The 14,825-nt window shown below is 33.3% G+C and overlaps 1 long non-coding RNA gene and 2 pseudogenes across 2 annotated transcripts; all 3 read left to right on the top strand.

The window, feature by feature from the left end:
- Positions 1-433: 433 nt before the first annotated feature.
- On the top strand, positions 434-3,558 carry LOC125596089 (annotated as a pseudogene).
- A 383-nt stretch (positions 3,559-3,941) lies between these two features.
- On the top strand, positions 3,942-5,183 carry LOC125596084. Of its 2 annotated transcripts, none has more exons than XR_007330814.1 (3): positions 3,942-4,285; positions 4,402-4,589; positions 4,715-5,183. It is a non-coding gene; the product is annotated as an uncharacterized LOC125596084 (long non-coding RNA). The 2 variants fall into 2 exon arrangements; XR_007330813.1 differs by having other exon boundaries at positions 4,672-5,183.
- Positions 5,184-5,646: 463 nt separating this feature from the next.
- On the top strand, positions 5,647-9,491 carry LOC125596086 (annotated as a pseudogene).
- Positions 9,492-14,825: the final 5,334 nt, after the last annotated feature.

Below are 14,825 nucleotides of genomic sequence, written 5' to 3'. Positions count from 1 at the left end.
TAAATTTTCCTCCTTTTTTCCAAATTTTTGTTTTCTATTAGACTTTTACTTCTTTTTTCAATCTAATGGAACAATACAAAATATTAGTTTCAATATTTTTTTTGAAACACTTATTAGTTCCAATATAGGATTGAAATTTTTGATAAAAACATTACAATATGAATGTTTCTTTGAACACTTCAAAGTAAATCTGCTCCCATAAGGCCATAATACCAATGTTCTATAAACCGGATAAGCAAGCGTGCAAGTCAACGCCGTTAACTATATAAGATACACAAGACAGACATGCACAACAATATGTAGCGGTAGTTACTACCAACTGTTTTGTCTTGAACGAAGTAGTCACCACAAATTTCAGATAGCTTAGGTTACAAGTATCTAATCTTAACTGTGGAAATGCTTGTATGCCTTGACACTTTTTATCAAGCCGACGATGGATCCTATTGCGGCTAGAAGGGTAACAATCAAACAAACCAATACAAGGAGTTTCAACCCTATCCATCTCATAGAATGCTTCTTAATCTTTCTCTGCGAGATGTGCATCTCCACCGGGAAGTAAACTGTTAGCGGCCAGAATGCGGCTGCCCCGATAAGACCCAAGATCGCGTTAAAGAAGGGGAATATCATTGCTACAACTGTTGTGAAAATCACATAAGCTGTCCTCCACACCAGTCTGAAGAAGCTGATGCGACATTTTCCGAGGAATAGTATGTTCATCGAATGTTCTTTGGTGATGAAATTGCTTTCTGGCCATGCTTTGTTGCATTTGTTCTCAACAAATTGGAATATTGGTTGTGCAAACACCTGCCCATTTTAAAAACATCATCAATGTTTGTTTTCATCTTGAGACTTCGGTAACTTCAAAGTTGTTAGTAGTAGGTACTAATTATTTCTTTATAATCGAGCAATCCTTGATCTGAGACTCAAGCTATATTCTTATGAGTTTAACTGATAGGCTGCTATTAGGTGGAGGACAATGCAAGCATTGGTAAAATCGATGAGCCAGTAAGGTTCATAAAAAAAGTCGGTAAGGAAGTCTCCAGGGGCTTTGTTTCCAAATGCGGCGTATCCAATGCAGCCACATAACATGTAGAAAAAAGTTGTAGTTGAGACTCCGGCAAGGCTTGCTTTCTTCATGACTTTGTTCTCTGGCGGGCTTGATCTCAATGTACCTAAAAATTCAGTTCGTCGGAATATTCCGACGGAATACCGAGGGAAAATTCAGTTCGTCGGAATATTCCGACGGAATACCGAGGAAAAATAGTATTCTAGGAAAAAACCGATGAATTCCGAGGAAATATTATAGACGTTAGAGAGCCGTTGGGGGGATTTAAAAATTCCGAGAAATTCGAGGGCAGAAGGTTTTCCTCGGAATTTCCTCGAATAGATTTTGTCGATTTAGGGATTTGATTATAATTCCTTTTTCCTCGGAATTTCCTCGGAAGTTTACGAGGAAATTCTGACGAAGATAGAGTTTTCCCGGAATTCCTCGGAAAATTCCGCGGAAATTCAGAGGAACTTGGGGTTTAAACCGAAAAAAACGTTTACGGATGATAACACGTATAAACCTCATTAGTGGTCTTAACCAGATTATGAAGTCAAATTTTGGTTGTTTTACCCAATAACAAACATTTACGATCGCATGAAAGAGAAACCGACGAAACAAAGAGAAAAGACTTTACACTTTAACAAACGGTAAGCGATAATTAAATGATTTTGAAAATTTTGTTATTTCCTGGTTTATGATCATCTATACAAGAATCCTCATGGTATGCAATAATTGTATAAGAAAGAAATACGGCGGTTTACCCGATGTTTTGAAAACCCGAGGAACCAGGTTTCCTCGGAATTTCTCGGAATTTACCGAGGAAATTCCGAGGAACCAGGGTTTGGGGGTTCAAAACATCGATTATTTTCGCCGTATTTATTTCTTATACAATTATAATGCATACCATTGAGGATTCTTTGTATAGATGATCATAAACCATGAAATAACAAAATTTCAAAAATAATTGTAAGTATTCTCTTTACCGTTTGTTAAAGTGTATAAGTGTTTCTCTTATGTTGTGTGGTTTTCGTTCATGCAATCGTAAAAGTGTTTGTTATTGGGTAAAACACCAAAATTTGACTTCATAATCTGGTTAAGACACTTAATGAAGGTTATATACGTGTTATTCAATCCGTAAAACGTTGTTTTCGGTTTAAAACCCCAAGTTCCTCGGAATTTCCTCGGAATTTTCGAGGGAATTCCGAGGAAAACTCTATCGTCGTCAGAATTTCCTCGGAAAATTCCGAGGAAATTCCGAGGAAAAGGAATGTATAATCAAATCCCTAAATCGACAAGATCTATTCCGAGGAAATTCCGAGGAAAACCTTTCTGCCCTCGGAATTTCCTCGGAATTTTTAAAATCCCCCCAACGGCTCTCTAACGTCTATAATATTTCCTCGGAATTCATCGGTTTTTTCCTAGGAATACTATTTTCCTCGGTATTCCGTCGGAATATTCCGACGAACTGAATTTTCCTCGGTATTCCGTCGGAATATTCCGACGAACTGAATTTTTAGGATACATTGAGATCAAGCCCGCCAGAGAACAAAGTCATGAAGAAAGCAAGCCTTGCCGGAGTCTCAACTACAACTTTTTTCTACATGTTATGTGGCTGCATTGGATACGCCGCATTTGGAAACAAAGCCCCTGGAGACTTCCTTACCGACTTTTTTATGAACCTTACTGGCTCATCGATTTTGCCAATGCTTGCATTGTCCTCCACCTAATAGCAGCCTATCAGGTAAACTCATAAGAATATAGCTTGAGTCTCAGATCAAGGATTGCTCGATTATAAAGAAATAATTAGTACCTACTACTAACAACTTTGAAGTTACCGAAGTCTCAAGATGAAAACAAACATTGATGATGTTTTTAAAATGGGCAGGTGTTTGCACAACCAATATTCCAATTTGTTGAGAACAAATGCAACAAAGCATGGCCAGAAAGCAATTTCATCACCAAAGAACATTCGATGAACATACTATTCCTCGGAAAATGTCGCATCAGCTTCTTCAGACTGGTGTGGAGGACAGCTTATGTGATTTTCACAACAGTTGTAGCAATGATATTCCCCTTCTTTAACGCGATCTTGGGTCTTATCGGGGCAGCCGCATTCTGGCCGCTAACAGTTTACTTCCCGGTGGAGATGCACATCTCGCAGAGAAAGATTAAGAAGCATTCTATGAGATGGATAGGGTTGAAACTCCTTGTATTGGTTTTTTGATTGTTACCCTTCTAGCCGCAATAGGATCCATCGTCGGCTTGATAAAAAGTGTCAAGGCATACAAGCATTTCCACAGTTAAGATTAGATACTTGTAACCTAAGCTATCTGAAATTTGTGGTGACTACTTCGTTCAAGACAAAACAGTTGGTAGTAACTACCGCTACATATTGTTGTGCATGTCTGTCTTGTGTATCTTATATAGTTAACGGCGTTGACTTGCACGCTTGCTTATCCGGTTTATAGAACATTGGTATTATGGCCTTATGGGAGCAGATTTACTTTGAAGTGTTCAAAGAAACATTCATATTGTAATGTTTTTATCAAAAATTTCAATCCTATATTGGAACTAATAAGTGTTTCAAAAAAAATATTGAAACTAATATTTTGTATTGTTCCATTAGATTGAAAAAAAGAAGTAAAAGTCTAATAGAAAACAAAAATTTGGAAAAAAGGAGGAAAATTTAAGGTCAAGTCAATAGCCTACACATGACAAAAAAGGAGGAGAGTATGAAACCAAAGGATCTAGACCTTAGAGCATCTTTAACCGTGTCTCTTAGCCCGTCTCTTAGTGTTATTAAGTAAAAAAAAAGAAAAAATGCAATTATCTTTAGGGACGTCTCTTAATCAAGAGACAGAAGAGACGCCTCTTGTAGACAGACGTCACTTTCTCTTGCTTCCTGTTGAATCTCTCGTCCCCTTCCCAGAATCAGATGAATCTGTCTCCTCTCTTCCTCACTTTGATTGATAATACTCATGAGTGGAAGTTCAAGCAGGGAGGCCCTTTGTGGCATTGTAGGTTTCAATTGAATCAATACTCTCTCTGATGCTTTCCTTGAATCAATAGAGAGGAGGAGGGAAGGATAATGGAATCGAAACCCAGTGGACCAGTGGCGTTAACAGCGGAGGAAGAAGCCGTTTCCTTGAATCAGTCTCTCTCTCTCTCTCTCTATCTGAAACCATTAAGCATGCCATCAGATCCCAGAATCGTGTCATTGTTGAAGGAAATAATCTGGTGAGTCAGTCTTTTGAATCATTGTGTGTTCTGTATGTATATATTGTTTGCTCAGTTTTTGCGTTGAAAGAATGAGTTGTTAAAGTTTTCGTTTTGGTTAATACTTCTCGGCTCAGGTTTGTATTGGAGACTTTGATTGATTCCTACTTCTACAACACTTGGTCCCTCATTTGTCGGCTGCGAGAGGTGGGCGGATACTTCTTCATCTCGTGAAGAACACTCCTAACATAGACAAACGCTCGCTTCAAGATCTGCTCTTCTTTCTCCATGTTCCTCGAACTGGAGGCAGGACTTCTTTTCACTGGTGATGATCTCTCTCTCTTACCAAAAGTTTTTTTATGAGTTAATTGATTTTTTTTATTCGATTAATGCTTTGTTTTTGGTAGTTTCTTGAGGAAGTTTCCTGAGTTTGCTGAGTTTCTGATGCAGCAACGGCAGTGGCGTATTGGAATTACTTCATACGGCTAGAGATGAAGCTGAGTATGTTGTGTTGCGCTGTATCACATGGTTTTTTCTCACAGTGGTTGCAAACTCAAAGAGGGATTGTCTGGTTGATCTTGCTTTCTTGTTGTCACTTCAGAACGAGCTGTGGAGTGAGAACCATTTGGTTGTGCAACTGATTCTACTCTTTTGGTACCCTGCAAGTGTTGAAGAGGAAGATTATTTTGCTGTGTGGCATTGCTGGAAATACAGAGAGTTACAAGCAGCACGTTGTGGCAGTATTCAGGGCCAGTGTGCCTATGAACAGAGAGGATTAAAAGGCTGGTTTCTGTGTACATGTTCCTCATTTACGCATCTCCTATAGAAGATTACTTTGAGATAACAATGTTTTTTTTTTAAGAACTTCAAAATAAGAGACTACCATTGGAGACCCAAAATCAATAAGTTCTTAACTAAAGTTCTTATTTACTTTTAATTACTAAAATAATGAATAAGAGACCCAAATGGGGTTATGGGTTAATCATGCTCTTAGATCTACAAAATTTTCATTCACTGTACTATTCGATTAGCTGCGTGTACTCTGAGGCCCGTCTCTAAGGGTGTGCTGATGGAGCATTTGCACAGAGCCCAAAAAGATTTTAAGCAATTTTAGATATAATTTAGGGCATTTTTTAAATAATTTAGAGTTCTTTTTCAGACAATTATTTTGTTATTCACATGGAATATGCACAGGGTCCATAAAGACAATGAGACAGGCCTGCTCCACACCTGCTAGATCCTCTACTTTGAAATGGCTTTCGGATGTCAAGCTTCTTAGTTTGCCTACTTCTTTGGCCGAGTCCATTTAACATCCAAGACGCCTTAACATATGGAGGCACTCACATCGCCTTATTGTCTTTTTGGCTCTATATGATTTTCACATCATTCTATTTTTCACTTTAAAGTATAGTTTGAGGTAAAAAGTTTCAAATTCTATTCTATTTTTCACACTATAACTAGAGTAAAAATTTGGTGAACAATAAAAAACTAAGTAAAATTTTGTGTTAAGAAAACTCGAGTAAAAAAATTGGTTAAATCTATTTATAAATTAACTCATTTATTGTTTGTTCATTATTTTATTTTTATAATCTAAAATAAAGTAATAAGGGAATAAAATCTAATTCTAATATAAAATTAATCTATTTTGAAGAAAAAGTAGAAGGATCCATTGGAGATAATTTTATGTTACTCGTTTAAAACTGAATGTTTTATGGATTATTAAAATATCTTAAAAGTAAGAATTCGTATTAAAAATCAACAACATAAGAATTCGTATAATCAGCAACATTCGTACGTCTCTTAAATTCATAGGGTTGATGTGTTAGTGGTGCCTAGATCTTGTGTTTGTTTGTTCAAAGTCAACAATTATTTATTCCCAAAATGTGCCAGTCAACCCATTACTGAATTGAATAATGACTTAGAATTTATGAATTATTTTTATAGAAGAAAATCCGTATATTATCTTTCTATTCAAAACGATGAGAATAAAATAAAGTCTAACCAACAAAATTTAAAGGAAATAAAATCTCGGTGTGGATAACAAAATTCAACATTAAGATTATGAAAAATGATACATTTGATTTTTTTAAAAGAACGAATATAGACTATACATTTTTTTAACTTTATCTGATGCGTTCCAAAAGAGGTAAGAGTATCTCCAAAATATCATGACCATTGACGTTTGTTTGTGTATATAACATTAATGTCATTTACTCTTCTTTGATTCTGCTTGTAACTCTTTGCTCTCATCCTCCATTTCTCCTCTCAAAATGAAAAGCTTTGACGCGGTGCATAATCCCTCTGCGGTGGAATCCGCTGACGCCAACGTCGACGATGATGGTCGGGAGAAGAGAACGGGGACGTTGATGACGGCGAGTGCGCACATAATCACGGCTGTGATAGGTTCCGGAGTGTTGTCGTTGGCTTGGGCTATAGCACAACTTGGTTGGGTGGCAGGAACATTGATTCTTGTAACTTTTGCCGTCGTCAATACTACACATCCACTATGCTCGCCGATTGTTATAGATCGGACGCCGGAGCTCGCAACTATACGTACATGGACGTCGTTCGATCTTACCTTGGTACGTATTGTATGTCCTTTTTATTGTCAACGACTACGTCGGTATGTTTTAACCACGAAATATAAACACAATGGTATATTCCATTAGCTATGAAAGATCTAAGTCTATTATATCCTTAGAGTATGTGTACTATGATTTTGATGAAAGGATAATGAAGATTATTTTAAGTATATTTATAGAACTACAGGTGGTAGGCAAACAGTTAGCTAAAAGCGTTTGGTTTTCTGTGTGAGATTTGTTCTTTTTATTCTGTTTCAGTTTGGTTTAGACCACCTTAAATTTGAATAATGAAAATAGTTTTTTGATGTAAAAAACAACAGGTGGTAGGAAAGTGCAGTTATGTGGACTGGCACAATACGGGTGTCTCGTAGGGGTCACTATTGGTTACACCATCACTGCATCTATAAGTTTAGTGTAAGTTGTTTCACAACTTGTAACCTCCTTTGATTATAATTTTGTGATGGTGACTAACATGTTGTTTTGTGTTGCGTCGGTTAGAGCGATTTGGAAAGCAACTTGTTTTCATAAAAAAGGACATGGTGCGAAATGCTCCATCCCAAATTATCCATTCATGGTGGCCTTCGGGGTCGTGGAAATTTTTCTTAGTCAGCTTCCTAATTTTCACAAGCTCTCTTTTCTCTCCATTATCGCCGCCATTATGTCATTCTCTTATGCGTCTATCGGAATTGGTTTAGCCATTTCCGTTGTGGCAAGTATGTTTTTCTCTCCATATCTTGTGTTTTTGTCTACTTCTGTGTAACAGGCTCAAGCAATTTCAAAACACTAGGCAAATATCTTGATACATTCATTAATATAGGCATATGATAAGCATATGAATTTTCTAACTATTGGCGCATGAAATATAAGGTGGAAAGGTTGGTAAGACGAGTGTGACGGGCACGGTGGTTGGAGTGGACGTGACCGCATCTGACAAAATATGGAAGGCGTTTCAAGCAACTGGAGACATTGCATTTTCATACTCTTTTTCCACTATTCTCGTTGAGATTCAGGCATGCATTCTTTTTCTTTTCCTATAGATATTTTGGTGGTCATCATCAAAATAGTGATTCTAGCTAGCAATTTTTAACTGTTGCTTTTTATTTGATTTTTATTAGTATTATAGAAGAATGAATCTCATGTATCTTATTCTTTATCTTTTGTAGGATACATTGAGATCAAGCCCACCAGAAAACAAAGTCATGAAAAAAGCAACACTTGCCGGAGTCTCAACTACAACTGTTTTCTACATCTTATGTGGCTGCATGGGATATGCTGCATTTGGAAACCGAGCCCCCGGAGACTTCCTTACTGACTTTGGTTTTTATGAACCTTACTGGCTCATCAATTTTGCCAATGCTTGCATCGTCCTCCACCTAATTGCAGCCTATCAGGTGGGTCTCTGACCTAGTGCCTACTACAAACAACATTGAAGTTACATAATTCTCAAGATGAAAATAAACATATTGATGATGTTTTTAAAAATGGGCAGGTGTTTGCACAACCAATTTTCCAACTTGTTGAGAACAAATGCAACAAAGCATGGCCAGAAAACAATTTCATCAACAAAGAACATTCGATAAACATACCATTCCTCGGAAAATGGCGCATCAACTTCTTCAGACTGGTGTGGAGGACAGCATATGTGATTTTGACAACATTTGTTGCAGTGATATTCCCCTTCTTCAACTCGATCTTGGGCCTTATCGGAGCAACAGCATTCTGGCCGCTAACAGTTTACTTCCCAGTGGAGATGCACATCTCGCAGAGAAAGGTTAAGAAGTATTCTATGAAATGGAATGCGTTGAAACTCCTTATATCGGTTTGTTTGATTGTTTCGCTCCTAGCTGCAATAGGATCCATTGTCGGCTTGATAAATAGTGTCAAGGCATACAAGCCTTTCCATAGTTAAGATTAGTTATTTGTATCCTAAGCTATCTGAATTTTGTGGGAACTATTTCTTTCAATAAAAACAGTTTGTAGTGTTGGTGCATGTCTGTCTGTCTTAAAGAGTTAACGGCGTTGGCCCAAACGCTCGCTTGTCCGGTGCGGTTTCGTCCGCTTATTTAGAATATTACTAGTATACTATTATGTGATCAGAAAGGCTTACTTTTGAAGAATGTAGAAACAGATTTTCTTTGAAGTGTTCAAGGAAACATTCATATTATCAGTATGTAATTAATGTTTTTTACAAAAATCTCAATCATATATGGGAATTGAACTAATATTTTGTATTGTTCCCTTAAATAAAAGGTAAGAAGACTAAGAGAAAAATAAAAAAAATTATAAATGGGAAGGAAAGCTTTTGTGAATAAATATATGTTGGTCAATTCAACAGTACGAAAGCCAAAAGGAGAAGGAGAAGGAGAAGGAGAGTGTTCAAGGGAGAAACTAGATCACTCCTTTATCTCTATGGTGTAATTTGTCTGAGGTCTAATATTTGTATTTCACTTGTTGGTTAATGAAAAGTTCATGTTGAGCAAAAAAACAATGGGAGAAGGAGAGTGAAACCAAAGGATCAAAGTTCATGTCTTTTTATACTCGAACAAATTATAAGTGTTAAATACACTTAAACTAAAAATTAATTTGAATTGTAGACCTGAATTATCAACCATTATGTTCGGCAAACTGACGTCATTTTATAATGGATAAAATCTTGAAAAAGTTGCAATAGCTGCAGATCGAACCATGGTCCCGACGATAACAATCAAATTTACATACTACTGTGCTACGACAAATATATTGTTTGATTATTAGATTTAAAAAATATGTAGACTTTGATATTCTAAGATAAGAATTATTTTTGCTTACACATTTTATTTAATTCAAATATAGTTGCATCAGTAATTTATGTATTTAAAAAAATTTAGATTGTTATACATGTAATAAAATAGAAAATGATATTTCATAAATTATTCAATCTAATTTTAAAATGACATTTCTCAACTAGTTATCTAAATTCAAATATTTAAAATTAAAGAGTCTATATATAACAGTGATTACAATTTTTTCTTAAAGATCAAAACTTAAATTTTAAAATAAACACTATAAATAAATCTAAATAAAATTATATAAAAATTAAAATACATAGATTTACTTTAAGCTTTATAAATTAGAATTACATCTATAATCTATGTATTTTAAGTTTTATATAATTTTATTTAAATTTGTGTAAATTTTTTATTTTAAAAGTTAAGTTTTGACTTTTAAGAAAAAAAATGAATCACTATTAAATAAAATTTGTAAATAAAAATATTTTTTATCTTAGAATATACAGATGACAGTCTATATATGTTTTAAATCTAATAAGAAAACAATAAAATTGTTGTAGCACAAAGGTACATAAGTATGCATGAAATCTTTGGGCCAAGGTTTGATTCGCTGCAAGCACATTTTTTTCAAGATTTCTTTCATTATAAAATGACGTTGTTTTGTCTAACATAACAGTTGACTAACGCGGTGTTAGTCAAGGTAAGTTTTATGTTTCACGTTTGAAACTTTAGTTCTACAATTTAAAACAACTTTTGGATGTCAGCTAACTCTATTGCGGCCCAACCCAATGATCCATTTGTATCACAAACTTTACATTTTGATCATAAGTTATAAGCAAAATATCAAATTACTCAGTAAAACTACTTTTGTAATATTCGAATACAAAATCAATAAATGAATTTTTAAATAATATATTAACTTATTATTTCAAAAAACATATTAACTTATTTATTAATTATATATAGATTGGAAGCTTTAATTTATTGAATCTAACATTTTTATAAAATATTTATGAAATATAAAATTATAAAAATTAAAATGATATAAAACAATTAATATAGTTATTTGAAAGATACATAACTGTAGAGATTGAAAAATATGAACCTTTAAATATAAAATTTTCAACAGTAAGACATCAAATATAAGATTTCATTGTTCAAAACCTTAAAATTTTAAATTCTGAAGTTGTTTTTAAAATGTATAAGACTTTATATTTAAAATTCTAAAGTTACTCCTTAGAGATGCTCTTAAGATAGCTTTTGAGTGTGAAATTAGATCATTATCAATATTATCTTTCTAGCCTTATATAAATATTAACCGTATAAAATCTAGTCCAAGATAAACATTTATTGTAAAATAAATTCCTGACTTTGAATTAAGAATGAAAGAAAAACGAACGAATTCTAAGTCAAATGGTATAAAAGGAAAAAAGTGAAATGGATATTTTACGAAATCTATATGAACAGAATGTTTATAGTATATGAATCCTTTCACTTATTTTCATGTAAAATAAAATGGAAATAATATTCAAATTTATTTAGGGGGTGTTATTGGTTCTATGATTTTAATGGATTTGAAAATCCAAGCAAAATCTAGTGTTATTGGTTCTATGATTTTAAAATCTGTATTCAAATTCATTGTTATTGGTTCTATGATTTTAAAATAGATTTCAAAATTAGGTGTTATTCAATAGTAAGGATTTGATTAAGCATTTGATTTGAATTTGGATTTGAATAGATTTATAAGTGTTTTAGAGAGTAAAATACAAAGAAACAAATATTGAGTTATAACTTGTTATTTTGAATGGATTTGTCTTATAAATTTTTTCTAACATTTAAATTCCAATATCTCACGTTTCATCATGCAACAAAAATTCCTAAAAGCCATGGCACTTTCATCATGCAATATTCTATTATTAACACCAACTTTTATTTTTCAGTAGAATATGTCATCGTTTTTTTTTGGTAGGAGTATGTCGTTTCTTTTGAACAAAAAGTTATATTTCCTGATTTTTTTTATTTTCTATTATTTCTATATTGATTTCCGTTTTCCATAATACATGTGTCATGATTTCTATATAATCTTCATTATACACACAGAATTTTATAAACACACAAACACATAAAACCTAAAACCAGAAGCATCAATGGGAGAATCACATCAAGAAACACAAGACCCATCACAAGAACGAGAAAAAGGTTCATATATTCAATGGAGTCCTGAAGAAAATAAAACTTTGATCAATTTACTTTTAGATGCTGTTGCTTCGGGTTTGCGTGACAGTAATGGCACATTCAGCAAATTTACGATGGAGAGACGAATTCTATCTACTCTCAATCGAATGCATGGATGCAATAAAACCTATCAACACTACTCAAACAGAATGAAGATCTTGAAAACAAAATATCTAAACGCGGCTGAACTTCTTCGTTTTAGTTCTGGATTTGGATGGGATTCAACCACAAAAAGGTTTACAACTTCAAAAGAAGTATGGGCTGAATATCTAAAGGTAAATAAACATAAGGCTGTATTATTATTATTATTTTTTCATTATGTTAACTTTTTTTTAATTTTTTTTGGCACATCCAAAGTTCAAAAAGTTTCGTGATGAAATATTTGAAGAATTTGATGATGTCAAACTTATATTTGACAAGAATAGCGACGGGTACGAATGCTATTGGTTTAGGTGAAACTACTGATGCACAAACAGTTAGAGTTGCAGAAACAGAAAAGGAGCAAGCAAATTGTGGTGAAGAGTTTTCTTTTGATGTCCAACAAAACTATGAATCACAATCATCTTTTTTTTTGCAGTCCTTCAGACGATACTTTGGAAAAGCTTCCTTAAGAAAGAGACAAAAAACTAGTCCTCTTAACAAAGGTGATGATCTGTTCACTCAAAAAGAAAGTGTAGAAGAAGCTGACGAGCTGAATACTTTGACAACCATCACTCAGAAACTCTTCAATTTGATAGAAGAAAGAGAGACAAGACAAAAAACAAGAAGCTGAGCAAAGAGAAGCAGAGAAAAAAAAAAAATAATCTATGGGAAGCAGTCAAAGAAGTTTCTGATTTGGAAGAACATGTACGTTTTGATGCTGTTAAGCTGATCAATCAATTAGGAATGAAAGACGTATTCATTAGCATGTCTGTTGATGAACATTACGGATGGATTAAGCATAACGTGATAGGATTTTGATTTGAGCCATTATTATGTGTGGTTTTTATTTATTTAATTATTTACTGATATTGGATTTTATATACTGGTTTTTGCATTTGATTACATGGTTTTTTATAATAAAATTAGTGTTGCTATCCTTTGTTTTAGTTTGAAACATGACTAAGCACATGTGTCTTTCATACAAACATATTAGATGCACTAAGCACATGTAACTAATATTACGATGCACTAAGCACGATGCACTAAGCACAAACATATTTTTTTTTACTTTTTAATTGAATGTAAAGTATATGTAAATATGTAAAAATTTTAGTTTCTTCGATTGCACAATTGTCATTTTATATTTATGTAAAATTACATACAATTAAAAAGTAAAGTTTTTTATATTTAACACATCAATATTTACATTTTTTTTACTTTTTATTGAATGTAAAGTTTACATAAATTTATAAATGAGAATTATGTAACTGAAAAAAACTTTACTAACTGAAAATGTAAATTTATATAAATAATGATCTAGGTTGCTTATTGAGAAAACCATCAAATAATTACTAAAAGTCTCGTGCTTGTTTGATAGGTTCTAAGCTCTTTTGTCAATTTATTATCAAACATGGATTCAGAATTTCTTGGCCAACAAGAATCAGAAGAAAAAGAATCATATTTGTCTCATGAAGATGATGAGTTAGATGCCCATATTATTTTATTGGTGCTCCTAGTTCTTTGCCAGATGATGTGTTTGAAGAAGCAACAACGGGAACTTCAGTTGCAAATTGAACGTCCCACATGACGCCCAATCACAAGAGCTGGTCAAGATTATATAGATCATGTCTTAAAAGAAAATCCTCTTCATTTCAGAGAGTTATATCGGATGTATCCAAATATTTTTTTGAAGTTATGCAATCTTCTCAGAGAGAAGACAAGTTTAACTGATACAAGATATATCAGCTTGAAGAAATGGTTGCATCTTTTCTCCTTGTAGTTGGTCAAAATTCGAGGTATTGCTATACAAGAGATACTTTTAAGAGATCCAAGTTTGCTATAAGTGAGAATTTTCTCCTTGTAGTTGGTCAAAATTCGAGGTATCGACTACCAGTTCCAGAAGGTACACATATATATATATTATATATATATATATATATATATATATAAATATATTGTAAATCATACATATTTTTTCCAGATAATTAACTAATTTATCGTTTAATATCAGGAAAATTTTATCTAGTGACTGCGGTTTGCAAATCGTCAGAACTTCTTAGCTCCATATCGAGGTGTTCGATACCATCTACAAGAGTTTTCTGGTCAGGATTCTACTCCTCAGAATGATAAAGAGTTGTTAATCATCGTCATGCTTCCTTGAGGAATGTTATCGAGAGAATTTTTGGTATATTCAAATCTCGGTTCTATTTAAATCTGCACCCCCTTTCCTTAAAGACACAAACAGAGATCGTACTTGCGTGTGTTGGGTTACATAATTTCTCGGAAGTTTTGTAGAACAGATAATTTTCCTGCAGAAAAAGACTCTGAGATGTAGAACATGTTCAAGAAGTTAATCAATGAGAAGAAATTTTTGTAACTCAGGATCAGCAAGAGAACATCAATCAAGTGAGAGCAATCAGATATGTGAGAGCTAATGATGAGAGATGCAATCACTGAACTTTTGGTAAATCAGATGCAAATTTGATTATAACTGTCGATGTAAATTTATATAAGAATAAGAATTTGTTGATACATATGTGAGATATTATCTTGAAGATGGTTAACAAACAATAAGTTTCGTGATTGTAAAGATTAAGTTGTAGAACAGAATAATAGCAAATATTAAAGAGTAGATGATAGAACATTAAGAGATATAAAAATTGAAAATGTAATAAATACATATTAGAAGAAATCAGATAAAATATATTAGCAATGTCAGAAATATGCAAGAATATAATTTTATATACAATTATAATATATTTACATTTATATAATACTTATTATTGTTTATTATAAAGCTGAATTTATTGCAAACCATTGATTGATTTAAAATTC

Source organism: Brassica napus, unplaced genomic scaffold (assembly GCF_020379485.1).
Source record: "Brassica napus cultivar Da-Ae unplaced genomic scaffold, Da-Ae ScsIHWf_112;HRSCAF=197, whole genome shotgun sequence".
NCBI lineage: Eukaryota > Viridiplantae > Streptophyta > Magnoliopsida > Brassicales > Brassicaceae > Brassica > Brassica napus.
Note: the sequence above shows the minus strand (reverse complement) of the source record. Positions and strands in the feature narration are given on the sequence as shown.